This window comes from Pezoporus wallicus, unplaced genomic scaffold, assembly GCF_028554395.1.
Source record: "Pezoporus wallicus isolate ANWC-B61680 ecotype Strahan unplaced genomic scaffold, APGP_CSIRO_Pwel_v1 contig_6425, whole genome shotgun sequence".
In the NCBI taxonomy this organism is placed as follows: domain Eukaryota; kingdom Metazoa; phylum Chordata; class Aves; order Psittaciformes; family Psittacidae; genus Pezoporus; species Pezoporus wallicus.
In genome coordinates, this window is record NW_026635398.1 from 12771 (window position 1) to 28662 (window position 15892).

At 41.2% G+C, this 15892-nt stretch overlaps 1 long non-coding RNA gene across 1 annotated transcript in view; it reads right to left on the reverse strand.

Moving 5' to 3' along the window:
- Positions 1-4453: 4453 nt before the first annotated feature.
- LOC130606543 (uncharacterized) overlaps positions 4454-15892 on the reverse strand; it is a 56638-nt gene continuing 45199 nt past the window's right edge. Inside the window, exon 3 of the long non-coding RNA XR_008974003.1 lies at positions 4454-4579. This is a non-coding gene — a long non-coding RNA (uncharacterized LOC130606543). The remainder of the gene's footprint in view (positions 4580-15892) is intronic.

Sequence of the window (15892 nt, forward strand, 5' to 3'; positions counted from 1 at the left end):
TACACTAAGATGATAATGGTTAATGAAAGTTGTAATTTCACTGAAAACCTCGGACATTTACTTGTGAGACTGTATATTTTAGCCACACATGAAGATAAATTTCAAATACCAGCACAGGTCATCTAGCATCTAAATTCCTGGACAATCACAATACAAAGTCAAGGAAAAAGTTTATTTTAATAATTTGAATAATTTAATAATTTAAAGTAATTTGAAAATAAAAGTGTGCACCAACATGAACTGTAAAAATGGGGTTTAACCAAGGAGGTTTAACTATTATGTAAATAAAAACTCCTTCAATGCTTATGGTTTTCTTATCATGATAGTACTGTGAACCCTGACTCACAGCTCTATGTACTGTACAAATACAGGACAGCAAGACATGACTCATTTCCTCTTTCTAGTGGAATGACAACATACTACTTCTGCTCTTTAGAGGTCCTCCACGAGTTGTGATTGCCTGAAGTTTAAGGTTCTGATGCTGATGAGCAGCATCAGAAGACCTGCAACTTCATGTTTCTATACCCCTGTCCTGGGTTCAGCAGTGGCAGTCATGTTTTTCCTTTGTGTTGGCTGGTGCGGTGCTGTGTTTTGGCTTCTAGCTTGAGAACAGTGTTGGTGAAGCCGATGTTTTCGGTTGTTGCTAAGTGATGTTTACCCTGACCAAGGACTCTGTGAGGCTCATGCTCTGCCAGGGAGGAGGGGAAGCTGTGAGGAAGCAGCTGACCCGGGCTAGCCGGGGAGGTATTCCATACCACAGCACGTCATGCCCAGGGTGGGGGGCAACTGGGAGTTACCCGGAAGGACAGGGGCTTCCGGGTGGAACTCGCTTTCTTGGCCGGTGGTATCGTATTCTCTTCCCTTGTTATTTTCCCTTATCATTGTTTTAGCTGATAGTAGCGGTGGTGCTTTGTTGCTGGACTGTTCTTGTCTCAACCCATAGGAGTTGCACTCTCTCGATCCTCCTCCCCGTTCCTCCGGGAGCGGGGAAGGGGAGAGCCCCTGTGCGGGGGGGGGGGGGGAAACGGACACGGTCCTCGATTGTTGTCAGCTCGGCATCACTCACTGGGAGTGAGTGAACAGGTTGCCTGACTGGGTTTAAACCACGACAGTTCTTTTTGGCGCCCAACGTGGGGCACGAGGGGTTGAGATAAGAACAGATCTGACTGGATTGATAGTCACTCGTCACAATGCTGATTTATTGGCTCTCAAGGTTTTTCCTCTTGATCTCACAGTTTCAACCAATATCGGTTGCCCCTGTACGCAAGAGAACAAGCAAAAAGGAGGCAAAAAGGGTGAAGCGAGATGAAGAACCAATGAATTCACCACCCGGTCCAGAATCTGATCAGGAGTCATCATCACATGACGAAGAAGAAGAAGAAGAGGTAACTTCTCGACCTCGGACCTCAACCGAGCTGTGGAATATGCGAAAAGATTTTACCCGTCAACCAGGGGAGCACATCATCACCTGGTTACTCTGATGCTGGGACAATGGGGCCGATGGTCATGAACTAGAAGGTACAGAAGCCAAGCAGCTGGGATCACTTGCTAGAGAAGGGGGAATTGACAAAGCAATTGCAAGAGAGAAAAAGTCCCTCAGCCTTTGGAGGCGGCTCTTGGCAGCTGTGAAAGAAAGGTTTCCGTACAAGGACGATGTTACGAGTCGTTCGGCCAAGTGGACTACTATAGACAAAGGCATCCAGTCTCTGAGGGAATCGGCCATCGTAGAGATGATCTATCACATCAAGCCGAATAACAGGGATACACCTATAGATCCAGATGAAGTTGAATGTACACGACCCACATGGCGAAAACTTACATGGAATGCACCGTCATCATATGCCCATTCATTGGCAACAGTGACCTGGAATGACATAGTACCACTAACAGTGGATGAAATGGTTCATAAACTCCGAGAGTTCGAAGACAATCTCACCCCTTCCATCATCTCAGCTGTGAAAAAACTGTCCCAGGACCTCGACAAATTGAGGGACGATGTATCTGATTTATCCAGCTCCTCACGTGTACCAACACACGTCTCAGCTATTAACAAAAGGCGTCCTATTGTTCGAGAGAGGAGATACAGAAGGTATACGCCACGGGGTACCCTATGGTTTTACCTGCTGGATCACGGAGAAGACATGACAAAGTGGGATGGAAAACCTACTTCAGCTTTGGAGGAACGGGTGAGTGAACTGAAGAGGAGAGCAAGGGCCAAGACTGATGGTCCCATGAGAGCTACGGCTTCAGTATCTGGTGAGCAGTTTCCCAGATGGAGTGGAAGAGCTGATTTTACTCCAGCTCCTGTGATAATGAAGAATAATCCATTTCAACACGACTTAAGTGTCCAGTGCTGTGACGACCATTAGAGGGGCCCTGCCTCCAGCCAGGTGGAGGTAGGGGACAATCGGATTTACTGGACTGTGTGGATCAGATGGCCTGGCACATCAGTCCCACAGAAGTATAAGGCTCTAGTAGATACCGGTGCACAGTGTACCCTGATGCCATCAAGCTGTCAAGGGGTGGAACCCATCTATATTTCTGGAGTGACAGGAGGATCCCAAGAGTTGACTGTGCTGGAGGCTGAATTCAGCCTGACTGGGAGGGAATGGCAAAAGCACCCTATTGTGACTGGTCCAGAGGCTCCATGCATCCTCGGCATAGACTACCTCAAGAGAGGGTACTTCAAAGACCCAAAAGGGTACCGGTGGGCTTTTGGTATTGCTGCTTTGGAGACTGAGGAAATTGAGCAGCTGTCCACCTTGCCTGGTCTCTCAGAGGATCCTTCTGTTGTGGGGTTGCTGAAAGTTGAAGAACAACAAGTGCCAATTGCGACCACAACAGTGCACCGGCGGCAATATCGCACCAACCGAGACTCCCTGATTCCCATCCATCAGCTGATCCGTAGACTGGAGAGTCAGGGGGTGATCAGCAGGACCCACTCACCCTTTAATAGCCCCATATGGCCAATGCAAAAGTCCAATGGAGAATGGAGACTAACAGTAGACTATCGTGGCCTGAATGAAGTCACACCACCATTGAGTGCTGCCGTACCGGACATGCTAGAACTTCAGTATGAACAAGAGTCAAAGGCAGCCAAGTGGTATGCCACGATTGATATTGCCAATGCATTTTTCTCCATTCCTTTGGCAGCAGAGTGCAGGCCACAGTTTGCTTTTACTTGGAGGGGTGTCCAGTTCACTTGGAACCGACTGCCCCAGGGGTGGAAACACAGCCCTACCATTTGCCATGGACTGATCCAGACTGCACTGGAACAGGGGCAAGCTCCAGAACACCTGCAATACATTGATGACATTATTGTGTGGGGTGATACAGGAGAAGAAGTCTTTGAGAAAGGGAGGAAAATAATCCAAATCCTGCTGAAAGCTGATTTTTGCCATAAAAACGGAGTAAGGTAAGGGACCTGCACAGGAGATTCAATTTTTGGGAATAAAATGGCAAGATGTACGTCACCAGAGCCCCACAGATGTGATCAACAAGATAACAGCAATGTCTCCACCAACTAATAAGAAAGAAACGCAAGCTTTCTTGGGTGCAGTGGGGTTCTGGAGAATGCACATCCCGAATTACAGTTTGATTGTAAGCCCTCTCTATCATGTGACCCGGAAGAAGAATGATTTTAAATGGGGCCCTGAGCAGCAACAAGCCTTTGAGCAAATTAAACGCGAGATAGTTCATGCAGTAGCAGGACAACCTCTAACATAGAAGAACCCAGGACAACCCCTAACATAGCATCTTTCTTTCTGCATTTGCCCAGACAATTACTCCTCACACTTGCATTTTAATCAGTGACCAACAGTAAGAATATGGTGGCAATGACTGGCACAGGTCATCAGAGGTATGTCCTAGCAGTTATCCCTAATACAGAAGATAGTGCATTCAACTCCATTTCAGTAGGGGAGGGTGCTTTCTGGTCCTGCCTCACAACTTCAATTATCAGCCTGAAAGCATGACTCTCTATCTGAGAAGTGAGGGGGCCTATGGAAACGCCAAATAAAGATTGTGATGCCATGATACATCTGTTAGGGGGAAGGGGGAGATACCACTTAATAATGGAAGTTTCTTTGAATGAATTTCAACAGAAGCACTCAAGGGTACATACAGGAATGAGAAGGAAAGAGTACAGTACAGAAATATTTCTCCCAATAAAGACTGTAAAGCAGGATATGGGAAATGCTACAAAGACAACATCCTCCATGGATGACTGCAGTCATTTGGTCATCAGCAGATGACAAATAAAATCCCCTCTTTGCCTTTTGTATTTCATAGAAAGTTTTCCTTTCATATTCACTGCAGTGTTATCTAAACAGAGTATACTTGTAAGCTTAGTTACAATTTCCTTTCCTTTCTTACTTTTCGCTGTCAGCCATGTACATTTCTTGTGAATGTTTGGGATGCACTGACCTAACCCCATTTCAAGATCACTGAAAATCGATGCTGAAAGCCTGAAAGTCTGAAGAACAGACACTGAAAGTCTGTAATCACCAATTCTGATACCATGGTAATTGGCAGTAAACCACCCACTTTGATAGGACATTTCCCATTGAAGAACAAGTATCTAGAAAAGCAGAAAAATCTCATAGGCATGCTGCAGCATCCTTCTTGTTAAGCAACTGGTTTCACTTTCTCGGGCCTGTTGCAAACATTCTTTTCTTCACCATTACTAATTAAGTGGAACTGAATAATTATTTTAAAAGAGATGCATAGCTCCATTAACTTAAATCTGCTAATTTAAAGTCCTTACAACAAGAAGGGGTTTAAAAAGAAATGTGGGAAAGCAAGGCTTAATGCATATGGACATTCATGAACTATGAAAGTGCAAGGATAATTTAAAATAACATTTCCCACTCTAATTCTCTGGAGTTTGAATTTCTAATCTCATATTCTCTGAAGTACTTTTCCTTCCTCATGGATAGACCTGCTTCATTCATAGCTGCATAGCAGGAGTCCCAGTTCAAATCTACGAGGACCAGGTCTGACAAGGCACTAGAGTTACTGTTCAGCAGCGTTCACATTTCTACCCTAGAGTAATAATATGGGATCTCTTCCTTTCCATCGTCTGGAGAAACAGGAATCTTGGAAGAGCAGTAACTTTTGACTTGGTCAGCCTGCAGACTTTCCATACAGCCCTGCTTCTTGGGTAGTGGAGCGGACGTTCCTTGGACCTGTGTTTGCTAATAGCTATGATGATTACGGCCTTGTGCTCTATGCGCAAAGGTAGCCTAACTTGATTGGACTGCCAATTACTCTTGTCCTCAATCACATCTTTCCCACCTAGAATGCGTCATGCTCATATATCACTTCTAATTAGATGGGAGGTACTTTAAGGCAGGGACCATGTCTCCCCATGCACAGTAGCCTGCATGCTAGGGTCTCAGTTCTGATTTCTGGGTGTCACTGCAATACAAATGTAACCTAGGCTTCTAATTATACTACCAAACACAACCTCCATTTAAAAGATATGTTAATGAAATGTTTACTGGGTTTCACATGATGTTTGTGCAAGGAGCGTTATTGTATTTTTTAAGCAGATAACTATCAGATTCTCATGACTTTTCATTCTCAAGTGGTACATAAAATATTTAATGCAGGACTTAAAAAGTGCTAAAAGATTATTCAGACAATGGAAACTATATCTAAATCTTGATCCCTTTTTTCAGCTGTTACAGTGGGAGATTCTAGCTATAAGAAGGATTGCTACAAGAAAGCTCAGTACAGTATAAATTACCAGTTTTGTACCAAATATCTTAATGAGAATTTCAGTGTAAGGACTCGATTCAGCATTGCATCCTCACTATGACCCTTTTGAAAGAGGATTATATCAGTAGAGCTTTATTGGCAGTTTTTCCCTCGCTATTCAGTTAAACCAACTAAATCAAACAAACAAAAAAATGAACAAAAAAATATCAAAACGATTCCACAAACAAAGTTCAGGATCATTTTCATATCATTCATTCAGGATTTCTTTCCCTTTTTTCCATCAAGTTAGCTTTCAGATCAATCAGGAAAATGAGCTGATCTGGCTTTTTCTGAAGCGGTTGTATTCATAACAGCACCAATGTATATTCATATGAAATTATGGATCTACAAATACAAAAAATATACGTAGAGTACAAATATACAAAAGGTTGCCTGAGGCCTGCAGAAACTTGTTCGGACTCTTCAGTGTTAATGTTAGCCTTGACAGGTTGAAACGTTACCCCCTGTGATCTCCTGCAGTCTGGGAAGGCCGTGTTCAGACTTCAACAGGTTTGTCAAACTGCTCCAAGCCATCACTTGCACTGTGGCTGTCGTGAGGAAAGGTGCAAAGGAAGACGAAGTGCAGAAAGCACCATGTGAAAATATCCTCAGAGTGCCAGACTGGCTGTCTCAGAAATGTACTGATACTGAAAGGACATCTTCATTGTTAGTTAGTTCCTATGTACTTTCTGGGTTATCAAACCAAGACACTGCAAGTTTGAAATGCCAGCCTCAGAAGAGAGCACAAAGCAAACCATTAGGATATACAAACTTGTATACTACACCAGTAATGATTCTTGGCTTATTTTTCTTCCTCTTACAGAAATTACATACTGACAAGATCTCTAAGCTGATCCAAAAGCAAAAAAGCTCTCTATCTCTTGCTAACTCACATGACTGGAATGACATTAAAGTTCATTTTGAAATGTAGAGTATTTTGATAAGTCTCTCTTCAGAGGCTGGCCCATGCTGTTATGTTACAATATTCTGTGACAAGAGGTCATTGAGAGTTACTTATCCTAAATAAATACTATGAAACTTGTTCTAACAACTACTCAAAATATGTAGCAAGATACATAAAAGCAACCATGGCAAACATTTGTAATAATTTTTCTCATGTGCTTTTGAGAGCTTCACATGTCACTTGAATTTTAAAGACACACCTACCTTACCTAACCCTCATTCTATACTCCTTTCAAGTTAATCACCCTTACTACTTAGCAGAGCAAAAGTTTACTCTACTGGAAGACTTTGGCTACTCTCAGGTATTTTGACTTTCTCCATTATTTCTGAATTACAGAATATCTAAAACATTCCAAGAAAAAGACTGTAAGATAGAATCAGTTATTCTCACAAAGAAGCTTTCTTTTATGTAGTGTGGGGGAATGGAATATTTGTGATGTTGACAGTTGTGATTTTGTGAAATCCAAACCGTATACTTTGTACCACGCTGGCTTACTCAGTGAGAATTCTCTGCACGTACTTGGCTATTCACAAGGAGGTATAAAAGAAGTAGATGGATATCAAAACTGAACATTTAAAGCAGGGCAGGGCAGCTAAATTTGTATCTTCTAGATGAGTAGCCTGAGTATTGTGATTGTACAAGAGCTCTGTAGAAATAATAGTTGACGTAGGATAATTTGAAGTGTTTTTCCATTAATTACATATGAAGACCAGGCTGAACTTATAATAAAAGTTTTAATTAGACTTATTTTTATAATCTGGTCAAGGAGCAGACAAGGAACTGATGAAACTACAAAGAGGTCCAACATGGCTTTCAATTCTGCTGATATTTTATGCATGGATTTTAATAATTTTAATATGGATGGATTGTTTTTGAAGAAAACAATGAAGTGTTCTGAAATGCTAGCTTACATTACTCCTTGCCATGCTGAAGAAAGTAATACAGCCACAGTTTTGTGTGCCTCAACCCTGCCTAACACAAGGGTAGTGGAGGGGAGCAAAGAAAACAGCTCATGTCTCAATTCAATGCAAGGAAGCCTCTGCACTGGAGACAAACATGCATATGCTCTCTTATGTATAAGCTAGGAGTGGTAGCCCATATTTTAAAAAGCTAATTTCTAAATGTTTGACATTTCTGTTCAAACCTGATCTTAAATACTGTACAAACTGGCATATACTCAGCAATGTTACTAGAGACTAATGGCAGTCATACATTCTTCTTCCATCTGGAAATATAGGAAAATAGCTATAAAATAAGCAAAGAAGCAGATGGAAAGGAAAACAGTGCACAAAAATAGCTTCCCCGTGTTTTCATGATTTTTCATGAACAGTTTAGGATCTAATCTGCCTTCACCAGCAGTAGCTTCAGGAATAATGAATGCCTGTTCCCTGGGGTATTGCTGCAAGTCAAAATTTTCGTTCCTACAAAACAGTAGTGCTTTTGGATAGCTTGTTACCCATTATGTAGCACTGATGTTGATCCTGTCACTGTATGAGCTCCTTCTACCATTCCCCCACATATACATAAAACAATCTTCATTTTTGGTGGACAGAGATTTGTCCTTATTCTCTGAGGCTGTTTTATGACACATTGCCTTCTGCTCTGACATCTGCAGATGTCAACAGTGTTTCTGATACCCCACCCATTACTTGTTGCTCTACATCCCAGCCTGCTGTCCATCTCAGCACACCCACAGAGCACGTACAAGTTCCTGGCACTTCCAGCATTTTTCTTCCACAAGGAAAAAACATCAAGGTTAAATTTTCATTGGAAGATCTTCTAGCCAATAACATATACTGCATTAAACATACGGTAATTTGTTTAGGTGAGTTGTGACATGTTTGAGGCATGTCATTCATTTTCCATATCATCAAAATTAGGGAATTTGGGAGTGCTTGAAGATTCCAGATGCTGGATGAACACCCTGAGAGCATCCCAACTTTGTGTTGTCATCTGACCTTATACATATTCTGTGCTGTGTGCAAAACAAAGGCACACCTCTCTGTAAGATGACGGATGAAACAGTAATCTCAGGCAAGCATTGGATCTGGATGATGTAGGAACCAGAGCACAGGGATTTGCCAGACAGTGCCCAGCAGGTAAAGGCTGATACACCTTAATCTCTTCCACGCGAGTACTGCAGGTTGCAGTGAAAATATAAAAGATTGAGAGAATGAATACTGACACATAGTAATTTTAATTCTTACTTGGATGGGTGATAGTTGGGTTGTGCTTCAGCCACTCCCTACCTACATCTAAAGTTATTGTTTGGCCATTTCAAAAGTATTTGCCTTCCTAACGTGAAGAGATAGCATGCTGAATTATAAACTGTTCAGCAGAACCACTGTGGTGTTTCACTGCAACTCACTGTTTGATGTGGTGTCAGCACACTTATATTTCCTTAGTTGGCATTTTAATATTGAGTTTGCTATTACAAGTTGCATTGTTTCTGTCATGAAGCAGCAAAACCAGCTGATGATATTACTGACTGATGAGCAAGGCAATACAAAACACTAAAGATGATAGCAAATACCTGATTTCCATACTGCGTTTGCCCCCATCAAAATCAGTTTAACAACAGAACTGTGTTTGAACCCAGAACAAATCACTGCTAGTTATGCCTTGCCCAGTGTTTTAAAATGCAGTAGAGTATCAGAATATGAGTAATATAACAGAAGCCAGAATTTAGTATATGGCACTGCTGGGTCCTCATGTCACTATTCAGGGGTCTCATAGTAATACATTTGGTAAGTGGGTTAATAAAAGAAAGAAGAGGACAGGCACTGGCAGCCCCATGAGACAAGAACTACTAGGGTGACAGCAAAGGTTACTTCCACCAATATAGTAACTATGCAGCTGCAGAAACAAGCTGCTCTACCTCACCACAGGAAAGCATGCGGATCGGCAGATGTCCAAACAGACCTTTCAACTTGTTACAGGATCAGGTACGTACATACTGCTGATAAGGTTCTGTGTAAGGTTCTTCCTTTCCATCTCTTCCCCCCACTATTTATCCATTTCAGCTCTCTTGCTGTGTTTATCACCATGATGTCCTAATTCTCCAGTCTTCAAGAAGAAAATGGAATCTAATGAATGCATGATTAAATCAGCTATTCAAAATATTCCATCTTGCTGACAGAAGAACAATTTATCACGATCTAGACAACAGACAAACATAGAAGGACTAAGAAAAAATAAAAACAAAACCCTCAGATGACCATGTGGCCTACACACATTTTTTTGAGTTCACTTGCTCTGGTCTGGCCATTGGCATAGAGTTGTTTTCCAGGACACCTACTCATTCACTGTATAGTGGAACAAAACAATTAGCTCAAACTCCATAATATGTAACATTTGTTTTAGTAAACAGAAGAAACCTTTCATAACAGTTGGTACTGAATAGCACAAAGCTTTACTCCTACAACTACAGTCAATACTTTTTCTCTCTTTCCCCCATTTTTATTTTAGAGTTCAAAAAAATGCCTCCAGCCCATGTGCTGCAGTAGGCAGCAGTTTCTGGCAACTAAAGCTACTAAAAGCCATTTTAAACTTCATTAAAGAATACTGTTGCAAGTACTTATTACAGATCTCCTAAGCCTGTCAAAATATCAAACTGCATATATGTTCATGGTCTTGAAAGACACTACCGAGTCTTGAAGATAGAATCACTCCCTTGATAAAAGACAAACTGTGCCTAATTACTTGAGTTATCTTCAACACAGACATCATGTATTCTTTGGAAGATAAAGCGGTAGGGGAGGTCTGTATACATTCCTGTACAAACCTACTCTGTCTGAGAGGGAATGCATGCTGCTATGACATTCTTTTGGCTTCTGAGAGTCAGTAGCATTCACAGCCTACTGCAATAAACTGCACAAGAATGACAAGCATCTTAGGAAAAGCCTCTGTATGTGGATGCATATGCGCACACATGAGTGTCGAAATGCAAATGCAGTCACCCTGGAGATCCCCAAGTGTTCGGGTCTGATTTATTTTTCCTGGAGATAGAATCATATACTGTGCAGATGCAGAAAGATGGCCACAAACAGTGGGCTGGTTAAAGCCTCAGTTTATGGGAGCCTAAACTATCATTTTCTGAGGGAATATAAACCCACTCCTCAGGACAAGAATTATTTCAACACCTTTCCCAGAAGTATTTAGTTTAACAATGATATTATGGAGATCACTAACTGACTATTATAATTAGAACCACACTTGACTGCTTTGATTCTGTGGCAATCCAGCACTCTCCATGTAACTGAATGTGCCATGGGACCTTGAAGCCGTTCATAACATGTACCCAGCACAGGCAATTCATGTCATTTCACATTAAGTGCAAGCACTGGTTTGTGCTCTAGGAAGTAGCTTCTACATAACAAGGGCAGTGGTGCAATGTGAATGCCAAAGAGTTTTATCCTTTTCTTAGGAACATAAGAACATTGTGAAATGAGATTCTGAAGCCACAATAAACTGTCTCTAATATTCATGGAAATACATAACACCCAGAAAGAAAATCAATTCTTCCTCACAAGCTTTTAATTTACATCCCAATAGGATTTGCTTACTTTTGAGAAGTTAGTGCCAATGCACAGGCTACATTACTTATAAACACTCAGTAAAAACAAACCAAGAAAGTGCTATCTGAGTTCAGTGAAGGTTCTCTTAGGCATTGCAGCTGCTCAGTGAACCAAGCAGACAAATGCCCCTTAGGTAAGAGCAAGGGAGGTTGCTGAAATTAGCAACCTTTGCCACAAGCCTAGGAAACCTCTTGGCACAGCAGAGTGGATGACTGTTGCAAAGGACAGTATCTGATCCACACAGAGCATCATGTTCATGATATGTGTTTGTGAACAATTCACCTAATCTCACTGTTTTTGGCTAACCACTGAAGTGGGTGTAAATCACCAAACTTTCACATTTGTTGGCAATAACTAATGAGCTGGGAGGACAAGAACTTGCACTGAATTTTTTGCTGCACACAACCTCTTGTTCATGACCTAAGATAGCTCCGAAAGGTTCAGACTGAGAACACAATTATAGGATACTGAAAATGGTCCTATGTTGTTTGGTGCAAGCATATGAATATGATTTAGCTATGTCCTTGCCAACAGATTTCTAAGTGTTTATGCCTTTTCAACGTCACCTTCACATTTGCTTTGATATACAATTTAGAGTTTCATAATCATAAATTCTGGCACTGTACTTTCCTATTTTGTAAAACCTCAGAAAAACAAGACATTCTGTCCTGGAAAGGTAAGAGGGACTTCAAGTTGAGTGATGAATAAGGTCATCAGGAAGTACACCCTCCCTAAAAATGTCTTAGGAATACGCCCTACCCCAGCCATACAACCTGTGGCTTGTATTTCTGGTAAATAGCTTAGTTAGTTAACAAACCCAAGATCAGCCTTTTTTAATCAGTGCTGGTTAAGGCCTAACTAGTGTCCCACAGTAAAGAAAAAGAAACGAGCACATGATGCACAAGGTCTAAGGAGCACACATACAACTCATTTTCAACACAACTTGCTCCTGCATGTGCGGGCTTTTCATCATCTTTTCAGTGCATGTGGTAGCTAAGAAATCACACTGAAAACCTCAGCAAGGATCTCAAATTGTCATTTAGTTTTTTTTAGAATCCTAAATTAATTCTTTGAGGCACCTCAAACTTTATCACCATGAGACAGAAATAACCTTTTTTGAGATGTGGCTCTTCCAGCCACATCAAGCCCACAGAGGATGCCATTTGTAGTGGCCTTGAGAATGCTGGTTTCTCTCACACTTATTGCTCAGCCTGAAATGAGCTGTGCTGCGTTTTTGTCATGCAGAAGTGATTCTGCCATTTCTCTCCTATCTGCAGATGTATGGAGTATGTATAAAGACAGGATGCATACGGGATAGGTGCTTATGGGACAGACAGAATTCAGACTGTAAGAACAGCAGTAGTGCATAGGATGGTTCAGTTGTAAGACAAAAGTGATGCCTTCAGAGCACTAAATATCTGTAGCAGTCTCAGCAGCCATGGCTGATGTGGTATCGGTGACACACGCTATAGTGCTGATCTCTGAGTTATCCTCGAGGTACAACAGAGTACATGGAGCTTAGATTACTGCAGGGGAGCAGGAAAGGATGTATTCAAGTCTCATCCCCATTCCAGGTCAGGGAATATATACAGACCTCAGTATTGGGATGTGATTTTACACCCCACATAACAGGCATGTAGGTGCGTGACGAAGAACTAACCCCTTTGCAAACTATCTCACCATGACATCAGCAAGGGTAGCAACTGCAAGACTGTGACAGAGTGTTTGATTACAATCAAGTGTAAATACTGATGTGTTATAGCTACAGCAACCACAGTGTTTTACTTTCTCTAGCCAGATCAGAGAATTCAGACATAACTTGAATAGCTGGCAAAGACAGTATCTGACTGTGGCACCACATGATAAGCATGTCAGCTTGGGTGAAGAATTAGAAACACAAGAATTGTGATTTGCCCATCTGTAAGTGAAAAGCACTGACTCATTTCCCCTTCATCACATACTCCCAGTGATGGCCCCCACAGACAGCTCAAACTGAGTTTTAGGCAAGCTCAGCTGTGCATGTGTTCTGTCCTGTCTTCTCCCTTGAGGCACTGTTCAGCTGAAATCAAGTAGGCCTATCCTTCCCAGTACGATTATTTCAGCTCTAAGGCATTACACAACCTTATCTTTGTCTGTCTCATTTTCCCATGATAACTCTTTTCCCCTGCTGCAGTCAGAGGAAAGAGCAAGTCAGAGGACTTGCTGCCATCTCCCCTCTGACTCCCCTTCTCTGGACTTGCAGTTTTACAATTCTCTGCCTAATAACATCCATCCTTACTTTTTATCCTTGTCCAGTGATAGAAAGCAGAACGTAGAATCAAGGTGTGGTATGGTTTTCCCTGCTTCCCTAACATACCATTTTCCCAGAAGTCTTGGACTGTCCCACCCACCTCAGTACTATGATGTATGTATTACAGTATTCCCTCAAGCATTCCCACTCTCAGAGAACATTACCTATTTTAATCACTGAAAACTGCTGATTTGATCATTAGAACTAGCAAATTTTAATTGCTTTGCATTATTAAGGGTAAGTTAGCAGTTAAAGCTCCATACTACCGACAACACCCCTTCCTCTCACAAAGAGTGGACTGTGCTAGTGCTTGACTTCATCTGACTTTCATCAGGAGCTCTGCAGTAGCACTTAGGTTTCAGAGATCTCTCTTGCTGATACAAAAGAAATTATCACAGATTTGCATAATGTATCCCACCAAGTTCAACTGGATACAATAGTGTAACAGACTACAATGTAGAGTAGTAATATGGGGGTACAAAAGGTAGCCATGCAGCAGTCACAGGAACAATTCCAATTATTTTGGTAGCTTAAAAAAAAAAAAAAAAGGAAGAAGAATTATCTATGTCTGGTTTCAGGTGATGATTGTGTAACGCTAACAACATGAGTCACAATTTAACTATGTAATAAACACTAGGTAGCCATGTATAATCTGAATAAAACCTGTGCCTCACAAATACTTACAAAGCTCAGGTTGATGCAAGTGGTATTTGTTGTCTCAGAATTACAAAACAGGACACACTTAGGGATGAGAGCAATCTTTCAGCATGATAAGTGTATTAAATATTTAAAAAAGAGAGGAAGGAAGCACAACAATTTCCAGTAATTAGCATGCACAAAAAAGCTCTGTTTGGCTCTGCCAACGTGATTCTACCCTAACACAGGTCTTACCTGTGTCATTTGGCTGATTGAGGTATCTAAAGTTTTCTCCATTCACTCTTTCTTTGTGACACCACAAGGAAGTAGCCTGAGCTAGTGAAGACACTCCTTTCCCTGTGCAATCACCCAGTTCAAAGCAGCACAGGATAGAGTTTGTTGAGTCCAGCTTCCATGTTATTCTAACAGCAGGATAAGCTTACCAGAGCAACAGATTCAGCTTCCAGGCTGAAGCTCGCTTGTATCTGGCCGGCATGCAAGCCAGCAGGAGAGAAAGAAACAGTGTAACCTCCCAAATAGCACAAGCTACAGAATTTCATACAATAACAACGTAGTTCACTGTAAATGACAATGATAATAACAGGGAAAGATCTCAGCCCCCTTCAAGTTTTTTCTTCTACTTTTTGACTTCCAGCTGGTTTTCCATGAACTCCTTCATTTCCTTGCAATCACTTTACTTAGCATTCTAATGATAGAGTAGAACAGGTACATACCTGAGAATAGACACACATTACTGCCAGAAAGTAGTTAAAGAAGTGTTATGAAGTCAAAGATGGATTATTGAGCACTGAAGTTAATTTTGCTTGCTCATATGCACACACTACAGTAATCTTCATTCACTTATAAGGCAGAAATTGATTTCTGGGGTTCTCAGTTCCAGAAACAATCAGAGCCACAATCACCTCTAACTATTAGGGGATTAAATTGCAGGAAAGAGTTTCTTGATTTCAACCCTAGGCTGTGGTATATACAGCACACAATATTAGCAGGATTTAGCTTCCAAAGTCTAATGAGTCTCTACAAAGCATTCATGTTTCTAAATACATTTCTTTCCCTACAATTCCATAAAGCTATTCCTCTATCACATGCCAAATTCCTGCTTTTCAGAACAGAGGAAGTAAAGCTTTATTGATCCTTAGAATTTTGTTCTTTAACACTGGCAAAGTAGTCTATCCTTCCTGATCTCTCTTTTCAAATGGCCTACATATCATAGCCAAAATTATACCATCATTAGCCGCAGGCAGGCAAAAATACATGGAAAATTGCAGACCAAGCTGTTGAAAAGAGGAAACACTGTCATGAGCTGCAAGACAGGATTTTAGGATACAAAGCACCAAGTAGTTATAACAATAGATGGCGCTATCACTTATTTCTGTAATTAATACTTGTGATGTAGGTACATTTACGATTACACTACACAAGACAAAGATCTAGATTTTTCATACACTCAGCATTATTTCTTGCTACACAGAATGACTGCACTATCTTTGCTAAAGCATTACACCATGTTTACTTAAACATAAAATGAGGAAAATAAATTTTCTGAAATAAAATACATTTTGTTTTTGTTTTTGAAACCAAATCTGTACTGAACAGTAAAAACCAGAAGCGGGCAGAAAACACAACAGACCATTTTCAACAGCA